This window comes from Lithobates pipiens, unplaced genomic scaffold (genome assembly GCF_037356315.1).
Source record: "Lithobates pipiens isolate NorthernLeopardFrog02 unplaced genomic scaffold, aLitPip1_a1.2 Scaffold_8, whole genome shotgun sequence".
In the NCBI taxonomy this organism is placed as follows: domain Eukaryota; kingdom Metazoa; phylum Chordata; class Amphibia; order Anura; family Ranidae; genus Lithobates; species Lithobates pipiens.
This window is the reverse complement of record NW_027507903.1, coordinates 433,386,210-433,400,849: the sequence shown is the minus strand read 5'-3', so window position 1 is coordinate 433,400,849 and position 14,640 is coordinate 433,386,210.

Here is a 14,640-nt window from a genome sequence, read left to right as displayed (position 1 = left end):
TGCCCGACGCAATGGAACTCAACCTTCTATATGCTTGATAGGCTGCTCCAGCAGAAACGTGCAGTTAACGTCTACCTGTATGAACTCTGCGGCAGAACCGGTTCTGGGGAGCTGGGTTTTTGTTCACCCTGCAGTGGCTGCTCATGCGCGATGCATGCAGACTTCTGCGCCCATTTGAGGAGATCACCAAACTGGTCAGTCGCAGCCATGGCGCCATCAGTGACATGGTACCTTATGCCTTCTTTATGGAGCGTGCATTGCGTTGTGTCATTGATCAAGCTGTGGAGGAGCAGGAGCGGGAAGATGAGGAAGTCGCAATGCTGGATGAATTCCCAGGGGGGGCTACTCTATCTGAGACAAGTCAACAACAGGAGTCTGAAGAGGAGTCAGAGGAGGAGGGTGCCGGGGCGGATGAGAAGGAGCAAGAAGAGCATGCTTTAAACCTTTCTGGGATCCCTGTTGTGCGTGGATGGGGAGAGGAGAATGAAGAGGACGACATTATCCTGGATGATCAGCAGGAGCCAGGCCACCACACCGCTTCCACTTTAGTGCAAATGGGGGCCTTCATGCTCCAGTGTTTTAATAGGGACCCCCGTATAAAAAGCATAAGGGTCAAGGACCAGTACTGGGTGGCAACGTACTTAGACCCCCGGTACAAACACAAAATGGCGGAAATTTTACCGCCGTCACAGAGGGCTGTCAGAATGCAGCACTTCCAGGCCTTGCTTCGAGAAATGCTGCATTCTGCTTTTGCGTGCGCTGGCAGAGGAGCAATTCCCACTCCCAGAGAAGGAGTTGCGGGTACCAATCCAACAGTGCCTGCAAGAAGAGGCCGGTTTGAAGATGTGTTGGTGACTTCGGATATGAGGTCATTCTTTCAGCCGAACCATCAACAGGTGTCATCCGGATCCAGCATCAGGGAACGCCTAGACCGTCAGGTGTCCGACTACATCGGGTTAACGGCCGATGTGGACGCTCTGAGGAGTGATGAACCCCTGGACTACTGGGTGGGCAGGCTTGACCTCTGGCCAGAGCTTGCCCAATTTGCAATCGAACTGTTGGCTTGCCCCTCATCCAGTGTCCTGTCTGAAAGGACGTTCAGCGCAGCAGGGGGGATTGTGACCGATAAGCGTACTCACCTAGCTCCCGACAGTGTTAACTACCTCACATTTCTAAAAATGAATGAGGCATGGATCTCGGAGGAATTCAACACATGTGATCAGTAGACCATGTATATGTCTATAAACAATTTTTTTAATCGAGCACAGTGACCTTATTTCTTCATTTGGCTCACTTCCTTGTCCAAAAAAAGCACACCGTACTATATGCCCGTACCCTCCTCTTTGAAGAGGTTGAGCGGTGTCATATTTCTACTGGGGCTGCTTATTATGAGGGGCTCCCACCATCCCTGTGCTGTGCTGGCTTCCTCCTGGGGCTGTACCTCTGCTGTGCATATTTTGAGGTGCTCCCACCATCCCTGTGCTATGCTCATTATGAGGGGCTCCCACCATCCCTGTGCTGTGCTGACTTCCTCCTGGGGCTGCTTATTATGAGGGGCTCCCACCATCCCTGTGCTATGCTGACATCCTCCTGGGGCTGCTTATTATGAGGGGCTCCCACCATCCCTGTGCTATGCTCATTATGAGGGGCTCCCACCATCCCTGTGCTATGCTCATTATGAGGGGCTCCCACCATCCCTGTGCTATGCTGACTTCCTCCTGGGGCTGCTTATGGTGCAGGTGTCAGTGCTGTATATCACGGTGCTGATGTCAGTGCTCTCTATCACGGTGCTGCTGTCAGTGCTGTATATCACGGTGCTGGTGTGAGTGCTTTATGTCACACTGCTGATGTCAGTGCTGTATATCACGGTGCTGCTGTCAGTGCTGTATATCACGGTGCTGGTGTGAGTGCTTTATGTCACGCTGCTGATGTCAGTGCTCTCTATCATGGTGCTGCTGTCAGTGCTGTATATCACAGTGCTGGTGTGAGTGCTTTATGTCCCGCTGCTGATGTCAGTGCTCTCTATCACGGTGCTGTTGTCAGATCACTCTATCACGGTGCAGGTGTCATTGCTGTATGTCACGCTGCTGATGTCAGTGCTCTCTATCACGGTGCTGCTGTCAGATGACTCTATCACGGTGCAGGTGTCATTGCTGTATGTCACGCTGCTGGTGATCATCTCCTGCACCCTCTTCTTTGCCTACCCTGGTCCCTGACCTTCCCTCTCCTCCATTGCCTTCATGCGCTCCACAGTCCTGAATTGTCACAACAATTTCCCATATAAAAAAAGAATGCTTGTAGTTGTCGATCCCAGATTCACCTCATACATGTGTTATGTCATTGGCCATGTGGTGGGACTATGTTTGCATAGCTATTAATTATTTTGTGGCTGCAAATTTGACCTGTAGGTTTGCAAAGTTCGCCTCCCATTGAAGTCAATGGGGCCTGCCGCGAACGTTCCGGTTCGCGAACTATCGGCCGTGTTCGCAGTCCGCGTTCGCGAAACGTCCCTTCGGAAGTTCGTCCATCACTATAGGCCTTGAAAGACCTTAGACCGGGCATAAGCTGAGGTTAGTTTATTTGTTATGCATTGACTGTATTATATGCATTAAGGCTCGGTTCACACTACATGCCAATGCGGCTCATAGCGGGGGTCCTGTGTATCCTGGTTCAGGTCTGGTTTCAGCATGAATTTTGGGCCAAGCTTGGACCTGAAACGGATCAAAAGACGCACAGGGCTCCTGTGCAAATTCACACTGGAGCCGCATCGGAGATATGTGAACCAGCTCCATAGAGAGCCGGTCAAGATCTCCTGCTATTGCAAATTGGATGCAGGATCCAATTCGTAAAAGTGTGAACCCAGCCTAAACTTGTTTTCTTGTGAATGTTGTATTTAATGTTTTGTAATAAAAGGCGGCTATGGCCTTTCAACTCCAAATAAAATGTGCCCTCTGGTCATTTTGGAAGGGGGAGATTGGTCATGTGTTTAATATTTTATAGATAACTTTCTGCAGGACCCTCAGTCATGTCCAAGAAGGATGCCAAGTTAAAGTTATTAAATAAATCTTACATGGTGCCGAGCAGCAACCCCAGGCAATTATGGAAAGTTAGCAGGCTGAGAGCAAATGTAGTGTGCGGATCTCCAGTCAAAAAATCCATCAAGGACAGGGATATAGATGGCAGCCAGCCTCGATGAGAAAGCTCCAAGGCACTCTAACAAGGAAGTGGTGTCACCAGAACCCAGAAGTCCTCAGTCGCTTTTTTTTACACTGGAGTGCCTGTTTAAAGTGGTTGTATAGTCAATTTTTTTACTTTTACCTACAGGAAAGCCTATAATAAGGCTTACCTGTAGGTAAAAAAAATATCTCCTAAACCTGTACGGTTTAGGGGATATTCCCCTCGCTATGCGCCGCTGACTGCAGCGGCGCATGCGCACAAGGGGATTCGCGGCTGAAAGCCCGGCAGACGCCGGACCCTGCCGGGATGAAATCTCCCGCGCGCATTCATGGGAATGACGATATCGCGGCTCCGGCCACTCACAGGAAGAAACACTGAGGGAGCATGTCAGCTCCCTCGGCGTGGATCGGGCCAGATGTCGGGGCCTCGTTCTAAGGTAAGTATTTCATAATGAGCGAGTATGCGGTGCATACTAGCTCATTATGCCTTTTCCTTTGCAGGTTGAAAAAAAAAACACATTAGCGGGTATACAACCGCTTTAATGTTCTTTCTTGCCATTAAAAAATACTTTACTTAAATTTTTTGGTTTCCCTGAAGCCAGTGGTGATGTAGCCCCAGCCATACAGATGTCACCTGGGAAGATAAGGTCTCCATTGCCTTCATGGAATTCTCGTAACCAGATTGTGAAACTAGGAATGCATGGGATGAAGCAAATGACGTGATGCACCTCATCTCTCACATGTATCATTCTAAATTACACTCATCAGCACTCACAAGATCTCTGACCGAGAGTTTGTTTTCAACAGTTGTATGGTGCATGTGCAAGATGCTTCATCTTGTTTATGCACAGTATGACAGAATAATGATGCCAGGTTTCAAAATAGTGGTGTGGGAGCCGAAGCTGCACAAAAGAAAAATGAAAAATGTTAAAAATTAAGAAAAAGTAATGTGGACATAGGCAAGTATGGATTTATTTCCTCCCTTTACATATTACTAATGGTGTTGTAGATGAGGGGCAGGTCCTATTTGAAGTATTTTTTTATGTTGAACTTTTAGTGCTATCCCCCAGTGATTTTCAATCCCAGGTGGATGTTGCCACACAAGCAGACTGGTGGTAGAGATGGACGAACTTCCGACGGGACGTTTCGCGAACCACGAACACTGCCAAAAGTTCGCGAACCGCAAAGTTCGCGATGGACCCAATTGACTTTAGTGGCAGGCGAACCTTAACCACTTTCAGACCGGACCAATTTGCTGGTCAAAGACCAGACCACTTTTTGCGATTCGGCACTGTGTCTCTTTAACTGACAATTGTGCGGTCGTGCGACGTGGCTCCCAAACAAAATTTACATCCTTTTTTTCCCACAAATAGAGCTTTCTTTTGGTGGTATTTGATCACCCCTGCGGTTTTTATTTTTTGCGCTATAAACAAAAATAGAGCGACAATTTTGAAAAAAATGCATTATTTTTTACTTTTTGTTATAATAAATATCCCCCAAAAATATATAAAAAAACATTTTTTTCCCTCAGTTTAGGCCGATACGTATTCTTCTACATATTTTTGGTAAAAAAAATCGCAATAAGCGATTATTGATTGGTTTGCGCAAAAGTTATAGCGTTTACAAAATAGGGATAGTTTTATAGCATTTTTATTAATTTTTTATTATTTTTTTTTTTACTAGTAATGGCGGTGATCAGCGATTTTTATTGTGACTGCGACATTGTGGGGGACCCATCGGACATTTTTGACACATTTTTGGGACCATTGTCATTTATACAGTAATCACTGCTATATAAATGCAGTGATTCCTGTGTAAATGACACTGGCAGTGAAGGGGTTAAACAGTGGGTGGCAGTGTAGGGGTTAAGTGTTCCTAGGGGTGTATTACTAACTGTGGGGGGGTTGGGCTTTCATTTAGTGAACACTGATCTCTGCTCCAATCACATGGAGCAGAGATCAGCGTCACTAGTTGCTAGGCAGAATGGAGAAATGCTGTTTACTCTGCATTTCCTCCATTCGGCCGCTCCGTGAGACGATCGCGGGGATGCCCGCGGCGATCGAGTCCGGGGGTCCCGACCAGTGCGGGAGCGCACCGCCGGCGGCGCGCTCCCGATGACAGGGCGGCATTGAATATTGGACGTACCTGTACTAGGGTTGCCACCTTTTCTTCAAGTCAAACCCGAACACTTTATCAGCGCACGGAATTATTTTAATTTTTTATAAACTATACATATATTTTGCCATTAAATAACATTTCTAATCATATGACATTAATAACAAGAGTTCCCCTTTACATCAGAGTCCACAGAGTTCCCCTTTTACATCTGAACTTGCAGAGTTCCCTTTCACTGTATGGGAGAATTCTGGGGACTCTAACATAAGGGATGCTCTGGGAACCCTGATTTAAGGGGGAAGACTAAGAACTCTGATGTAAGGAGAGGACTTTGATGTAAGAGGGAACACTGTGCTCTTTGGTGTAAAGGGGAATTCTGATGTAAAGGGTGCTCCGAGAACCCTGATTTACCTAATTGTACTCTCTCAGAGGCAGGAGAGAGAAGGGGGAGACTTCAGTCACAGACAGGGATGGATGGTGAGCTCACTCACCCCTTGGCAGTCAGCACCTCTCATCCAGATGTAGCTGAGGCTGCTGGACTTCTAATTAAGAGAGTAAGAGATACAGATCAAGCCCTCTCTCCTTTCCTGTGTGTGTGTGTGTTTGGGGGTGGGGGGGGGGGGAGTGCTGGCTTTAGGCAGTGTGAAAGAGGGTGTAACAGACACTCTCAGCTTAGATAACTGCAGCCAGTAACCCTGCTGGGAAGCCATGGTCTAGTCTGAATAATGTGTCCGAGTTTCAGGCAGTCTGAAACCTGGACGCATGCTTCCAAACCCGAACTGTCCGGGTGAATCCTGGACAGGTGGCAACCCTAACCTGTACGCCAATATGCCTGCCCGTGCCATTCTGTCGACGTACATCGTCGTGCGCTGGTCGGGAAGTGGTTAAAAACCTCCAGGTCATATTTTCAGCCACAAAATATTTACTAGCTGTGCACACATAGTCCCACAACATGGACACTGACATAACAAAAGTATTAAGTGAATCTGGGATCGACAACAACAAGCATTCTTTTTTTATCTGTGAAATTTTGAGCGAATGAAGGCCATGGAGGAGAGGCAAGGTCAGGCCAGGCTATGAAGGGGGTGCAGGAGATGATCAGTACCACAGTCAGGGCAGCACAGTCCTGTGCTAGTGCCCCAGTGTGCCAACCTGTGCTTGAACCCCTCCCTCTGCTCGGCCCTTACCCCCACCTATGCAGGGCTCCACACTGCACTGTGCCAGTCCAGTGTTGATCCTCAGCCATGGTGCTGGCATTGCCTGCTGATTGACTTCTCCGCTGCTATCTCCCTCACTGACACCAGCACTGAGATAGAACACTGACACCATCACCGTGATAGAGATTGAACACTGATACCAGCACCGAGATAGAGAGTACTGACACCAGCACCAAGATAGAGAGCACTGACACCACACCAGCACCGTGATAGAGAGCACTGACACCAGCACTGTGATAGAGAGCACTGAGACCACACCAGCACCGAGATAGAGAGCACTGACACCACACCAGCACCGAGATAGAGGGCACTGAGACCACACCAGCACCGTGATAGAGAGCACTGACACCAGCACTGTGATAGAGAGCACTGACACCACACCAGCCCAGAGAGAGAGGGCACTGACCCCACACCAGCACCGTGATAGAGAGCACTGAGACGACACCAGCACCGTGATAGAAAGCACTGACACCACACCAGCACCGAGATAGAGAGCACTGACACCACATCAGCACCGAGATAGAGAGCACTGACACCACACCAGCACCGTGATAGAGAGCGCTGACACCACACCAGCACCGTGATAGAGAGCACTGACACCAGCACCGTGATAGAGAGCACTGAGACCACACCAGCACCGAGATAGAGGGCTTTGACACCACACCAGCACCATGATAGAGAGCACTGAGACCACGCCAGCACTGTGATAGAGAGCACTGACACCAGCACCGTGATAGAGAGCACTGAGACCACACCAGCACCGAGATAGAGGGCACTGACACCACACCAGCATGCGATAGAGAGCACTGAGACCACACCAGCACCGAGATAGAGAGCACTGACACCAGCACCAGCACCGTGATAGAGAGCACTGACACCAGCACCGTAACAGAGAGCACTGAGACCACACCAGCACCGAGATAGAGGGCACTGACACCACACCAGCACCATGATAGAGAGCACTGAGACCATACCAGCACCATGATAGAGAGCACTGAGACCACACCAGCACCAAGATAGAGAGCACTGAGACCACACCAGCACCAAGATAGAGAGCACTGACACCACACCAGCACCGTGATAGAGAGCACTGACACCAGCACCGAGATGGAGAGCACTGACAGCAGCACTGATACCAGCAACTCGCTGCGGGACCCAAAAATATGACGCCGCTCAACCTCTGCAAACAGGAGGGCACTGACACCACACCAGCATGTGATAGAGAGCACTGAGACCACACCAGCACCGAGATAGAGAGCACTGACACCACACCAGCAAGGTGATAGAGAGCACTGACACCAGCACCGTAACAGAGAGCACTGATACCACACCAGCACCGAGATAGAGGGCACTGACACCACACCAGCACCGTGATAGAGAACACTGAGATCACACCAGCACCAAGATAGAGAGCACTGAGACCACACCAGCATGTGATAAAGAGCACTGAGACCACACCAGCACCGAGATAGAGAGCACTGACACCACATCAGCACCAAGATAGAGAGCACTGACACCACACCAGCACCGTGATAGAGAGCACTGACACCACACCAGCACCGTGATAGAGAGCACTGACACCACACCAGCACCGTGATAGAGAGCACTGACACACACCAGCACCGTGATAGAGAGCACTGACACCAGCACCGTGATAGAGAGCACTGAGACCACACCAGTACCGAGATAGAGAGCACTGACACCACACCAGCACCGAGATAGAGAGCACTGACACTACACCAGCACTGAGATAGAGAGCACTGACACCACACCAGCACCGTGATAGAGAGCACTGACACCAGCACCAGCACCGAGATAGAGGGCACTGACACCACACCAGCACCATGATAGAGAGCACTGACACCACACCAGCACTGTGATAGAGAGCACTGAGACCACACCAGCACCGAGATAGAGAGCACTGAGACCACACCAGCACCAAGATAGAGAGCACTGAGACCACACCAGCACCAAGATAGAGAGCACTGACACCACACCAGCACCGAGATAGAGGGCACTGACACCACACCAGCACCGTAATAAAGAGCACTGCCACCACACCAGCACCGTGATACAGAGCACTGACACCACACCAGCACTGAGATAGAGGGCACTGACACCACACCAGCATGTGATAGAGAGCACTGAGACCACACCGTAACAGAGAGCACTGAAATCACACCAGCACCGAGATAGAGGGCACTGACACCACACCAGCACCGTGATAGAGAGCACTGAGACCATGCCAGCACCAAGATAGAGAGCACTGAGACCACACCAGCGTCAAGATAGAGAGCACTGACACCACACCAGCACCGAGATAGAGGGCACTGACACCACACCAGCACCGTAATAAAGAGCACTGCCACCACACCAGCACCGTGATACAGAGCACTGACACCACACCAGCACTGAGATAGAGGGCACTGACACCACACCAGCATGTGATAGAGAGCACTGAGACCACACCGTAACAGAGAGCACTGAAATCACACCAGCACCGAGATAGAGGGCACTGACACCACACCAGCACCGAGATAGAGAGCACTGACACTACACCAGCACTGAGATAGAGAGCACTGACACCACACCAGCACCGTGATAGAGAGCACTGACACCAGCACCAGCACCGAGATAGAGGGCACTGACACCACACCAGCACCATGATAGAGAGCACTGACACCACACCAGCACTGTGATAGAGAGCACTGAGACCACACCAGCACCGAGATAGAGAGCACTGAGACCACACCAGCACCAAGATAGAGAGCACTGAGACCACACCAGCACCAAGATAGAGAGCACTGAGACCACACCAGCACCAAGATAGAGAGCACTGACACCACACCAGCACCGAGATAGAGGGCACTGACACCACACCAGCACCGTAATAAAGAGCACTGCCACCACACCAGCACCGTGATACAGAGCACTGACACCACACCAGCACTGAGATAGAGGGCACTGACACCACACCAGCATGTGATAGAGAGCACTGAGACCACACCGTAACAGAGAGCACTGAAATCACACCAGCACCGAGATAGAGGGCACTGACACCACACCAGCACCGTGATAGAGAGCACTGAGACCATACCAGCACCAAGATAGAGAGCACTGACACCACACCAGCACCGTAATAGAGAGCACTGAAACTAGCACCGAGATAGAGAGCACTGACAGCAGCACTGATACCAGAAACTCTCTGTGGGACCCAAAATTATGACACCGCTCCACCTCTTCAAACAGGAGGGTATGGGCATATAGTACGGTGTGCTTTTTTTGTACAAGGAAGTGAGTCAAAGGTACAAAAAAGGTCAGTGTGCTCGATTAAATAAATTGTTTATAGAGTTATGCATATACATGGTCTACTGGTCACATGTGTTGAATTCCTCCGAGATCCATGAATCATTCATTTTTATAAATGTGAGGTAGTCAACACTGTCGTGAGCTAGGCGAGTGCGCTTATCGGTCACGATCCCCCCTGCTGTGCTGAACGTCCTTTCGGACAGGACACTGGACGAGGGGCAAGCCAACAGTTCCATTGCAAATTGGGCAAGCTCTGGCCAGAGATCAAGCCTGCCCACCCAGTAGTCCAGGGGTTCATCACTTCTCAGAGCGTCCACGTTAACCCGATGTAGTTGGACACCTGTCGGTCTAGGCGTTCCCTGATGCTGGATCCGGATGACACCTGTCGATGGGTCAGCTGCAAGAATGAAAAGTAGGTTTCGTGATAGCTTTGCTTTCTGAGAGAGCCTTGGCCTGGGCTAACCCTCTATGGGAGACGCAAAAATCTGTTGTCTTGAGTTACCCTCAGTTTGTGGCCTCCTTTAAAAGGGTTTTTGACGTCCCTGCACGCTCCGCTTCTGCTGCCAAGTGCCTCATGTCCATCAAACAGTACGAAAACTGTTTCCGACTACACCATTGAATTCCGTACTCTGGCAGCAGAGGTTGCTTGGAACAATGAGGCCCTCGTGGCTGCTTTTTCTCATGGTCTCTCGGATTCCATCAAGGATGAGATGGCAGCCCGAAATATGAGCTGGAGAGCTTGATCTCGTTTGCCATCCTCATTGACTCCAGACTCAGAGAAAGACTTTCTCTTAAGGAGCGCTTGCGGAAGCCTCCTGTACATTTGCCTCTGAGCTTTGTAGTCCCACCCATGCCTGCCTCCCTCACCTCCCATGCCTCCTGGTACTGAGTTGGTCAGTGAAGATGAACCCATGCACCTGGGCTTCACGCGTCTCTCTGTGGATGAGAGAGCCTTTAGGAGGAGGGAGAGATTGTGCCTTTATTGTGGCCAGGCAGGTCCCCTTTTGAAGTCTTGTCCTACCCATCCAGGGAATGCCCGAACCTTGAGGTCCTGTCATGGACAGACCTTAGGTGGCGTTGTTTTGTCCTCCGTTTTATCCAGAAGGATAAGCCCCTGGTTTTGGTCACCCTTTCTTGGGCTGAGTCGTCCATCGAGATACAGGCGCTAATCGACTCTGGGGCTGCAGGCCTGTTCAATGATGCTACATTTGTTTCGCAGCACTCGATTCTGCTGCAGTTGCTTTACACTCCACTTGCCATTGAGGCTCTTGATGGGAGACCTTTTCAGCCTACCCATGTGACTCATGAGACGGTTCCGTTGTCCATGGCCGTAGGGGCTCTTCACCATGAGATAATCCAATTCCAAGTTATTTCCTCACCCAGATTTCCGCTGGTTATTGGTTATCCTTGGTTACAGAGGCACAACCCCTCTTTTGATTGTCTCCGTGCTGAGGTTCTCTCCTGGTCACCACAATGCAGTGAGACATGCTTCCTGAAGGTATCCATGGTCCTGTGCACCAGTTCACTCCCCTCCCTGCCGGAGGAGTACTGTGATTTTGGCGATGTCTTTGATAAAGGTCAAGCCGGTAGTTTGCCTCCACACCGCCCTTATGATTGCACAATTGACCTTCAACCTGGTGCCATACCTCCTCGTGGTCGGGTTTACCCTTTGTCGGTCTTGGAGGATAAGGCCATGGAGGAGTATGTTGCTGACGCACTTTCTCGAGGTTTCATCCGCAAATCCTTGTCTCCTGCTGGTGCTGGTTTCTTCTTTGTGAAAAAGAAGAGCGGTGAACTGAGACCTTGTATAGATTATAGGGGTCTCAATCGTGTCACGATTAAGAATGCCTACCCGATTCCATTGATTACTGAGTTATTTGACCGCCTCAAGGGAGCAACGGTTTTCAAGAAGCTTGACCTGAGAGGGGCATATAATCTCGTGCGCATTAAGGAGGGTGACGAGTGGAAGACTGCAGTTAATACCAGAACAGGCCATTATGAATACCTGGTAATGCCTTTTGGCCTTTGTAACGCCCCAACAGTTTTGCAGGAATTTATTAACGATGTCCTCCGAGATTTGATGCAGTTGTGTGTGGTGGTTTATCTCGATGATATCCTCATATTTTCCAAGTCCCTGGAGAGCCACCACACAGATGTCTGTCTTGTACTTCAGAAACTAAGGGAGAACAATCTCTATTGTAAACTGGAAAAGTGCGAGTTTCATTGTGAACAGGTTACATTCCTGGGCTATGTCATTTCCACTGCTGGTTTTTCTATGGACCCGGAGAAACTTTCGGCAGTCCTACAGTGGCCTCGACCCGTGGATTTACGTCTTCTGCAGCGTTACCTGGGCTTTGCCAATTACTATCGGAATTTTATTCTTAACTTCTCGTCTCTGGTCAAGCCTCTGACTGATATGACCAGAAAGGACAGTAACCCACAGAGTTGGTCTCCGGAGTCCATTAAGGCCTTTGAGACTCTCAAGGCTGCCTTTGTTTCTGCTCCTGTGTTGGCACATCCTGATCCTACGTTGCCTTTTACCCTAGAAGTTGATGCTTCTGAGACTGGAGTTGGCGCCCTTCTGTCTCAACGTCCTTCGTCACCCAGATCCTTCCCTACCATATATTCTTGAAGTGAATGCTTCCGAAGTAGCTGTGGGGGCAGTTGTGTGCCAGAGGCAAGGCGGCAATGATTTGATGCATCCCGTAGGGTTCTTTTCCCCGAAAACTTTCCCCTGCCGAGAAGAACTATGATGTCGGTGACCATAAATTACTCGCTATCAAATCTGCCTTGAAAGAATGGAGGTACTTGTTGGAAGGTGCAGTTCATCCAGTGCTGATCTACACCGGCCACAAGAACCTCGAATACCTGAGGACTGCCAAGTGTCTGAAGCCCCGACAGGCCCGTTGGGCCCTGTTTTTCAAAATTTTCTGTTTCCACATTACTTACCATCCCGGATCTAAAAATGTGAAACCAGACGCGCTCTCGCATATGTACGATTGCCCCAAAGACCTTGCTGCTCCGAACACTATACTACCTGCAAGTACCTTTCTACTTGTGCAAACAGACTTGCTGGCACAGATCAGGGAGGCATCCACTAATTCACCTGCACCACCAGAGGTCACACTGATTTCCAGAGGGGGTCTTCTATGGAAGGAGAGCCAAGTTTGTGTGCCTGAAAGCATCCGGATTAGAGTTCTAGCCCTCCTCCATGATCACTCGTTAGCAGGACACTTTGGGCCCCGTAAGACCTTGGAATTGGTACAGCGTACCTTCTGGTGGCCTGGCCTGAAGGAATTCTGCAAGAAGTATGTCGACTCCTGTCCTGATCGGCCTTGGAGGATGATCACAATGGACTTTATTGTCGAGCTTCCCTGCTCTGAAGGTTGCACGGCCATTTTTGTGGTTGTGGATAGACTGACTAAGATGGCCCATTTCTTGCCCTTGAAAGGGACTCCATCGGCTCCAGAGATGGCCCGTGTCTTCATAAAGGAGATAGTCAGACTGCATAGAGTACCTGCTAACATCGTGTCTGACAGGGGGGTCCAATTCCCCTCCCGATTCTGGAGGGCCTTGTGTGAGTGTTTGAAGATCTAGCTGGCTCTGTCATCTGCCTACCACCCCCAGACCAATGGACAGACTGAGAGTACCAACCAGACCCTGGAGCAGTACATTAGATGTTTCACGTCCTTTGTCCAGGATGATTGGCTATCTCTGCTGCCCCTTGCGGAGTTTGCCTACAACAACGCTAGTCACTCAGCCACAGGGCAGTCCCCGTTTTTTGCTAATTACGGGTTTCACTTAACCTTTCTGCCTGACTTTCTTCCAGAGTCACCATTTCCAGCAGTCCAGGACACTGTGACCTTCCTCAGTCATAACAATCGGGTGTTACAAGAGGCAGTATCCAAAGCTCAAGCAGACAGCAAGAAGACCTTCGATCGGAAGAGAAGAGGGGAATTGAACCTGCAGGTCGGAGTTCAGGTATGGCTTTCTACGAACAATCTTAAATTAGCCTGTCCTTCTAAGAAACTTGCGCCCACATTTTTGGGACCCTTTCCTGTAAAGAGAAGGATTAATGAGGTGTCATATGAGTTGGTCTTGCCTGATTCAATGAAAATCCACCTGGTCTTTCATGTGTCCTTGCTGAAGCCCTCGGTGCCCGATCCCTTCCCGGGTAGAAGTTCCAGACCACCTGAACCCGTTTTTATCGATGGTAGCGAAGAGTATGAGGGGGGGGCTATTCTCGATTGTAGAAGGAGACAAGGTCAGAGACAGTTTTTGGTTAGGGGAAGGGGTACGGTCCAGAAAGTAATTTGTGAGTCCCCGATGGCAATTTGCATGCCAACAGACTGGTCCGTGCCTTTTTCTCCGCTCATCCGGAAAAGAGGCACCTTGTGGGCACTCGGAGGTTGCCCCTTGTGGGGGGGGCAATGTCAGGGTTTCTCCCGCACAGGGAACGTGCGGATGCGCGGGTGCGCACGCTCAGCGTTCACATGCGCACGGCGAGCGTTAGAGTTGTTTGGCGCCAGTGGCTCTATTTAAAGGAGGCTGCTGCATCTACTCAGTGCTGTTTATCTGCAGCTCTGTATCCGAACTACCTGCTATCTGCCTGCTGTTGTGATATCTGACCCGGCTACCGTCTGACCTCGCTGACCTCTCCTGCTCTGACCCCGGCCTGCCTGACCTTGCTTTGGACTGTACCTCTGTTGCCGAACCTCTGCCTGCGTGTACTTCTCTTCTGCCTGCTGTACTTACCTGTCTGCTTATCCGCTGTGACCCGGCCCGCCTGACTATTCTTCTGCTGTTCAAGTGTGCTGCACCCG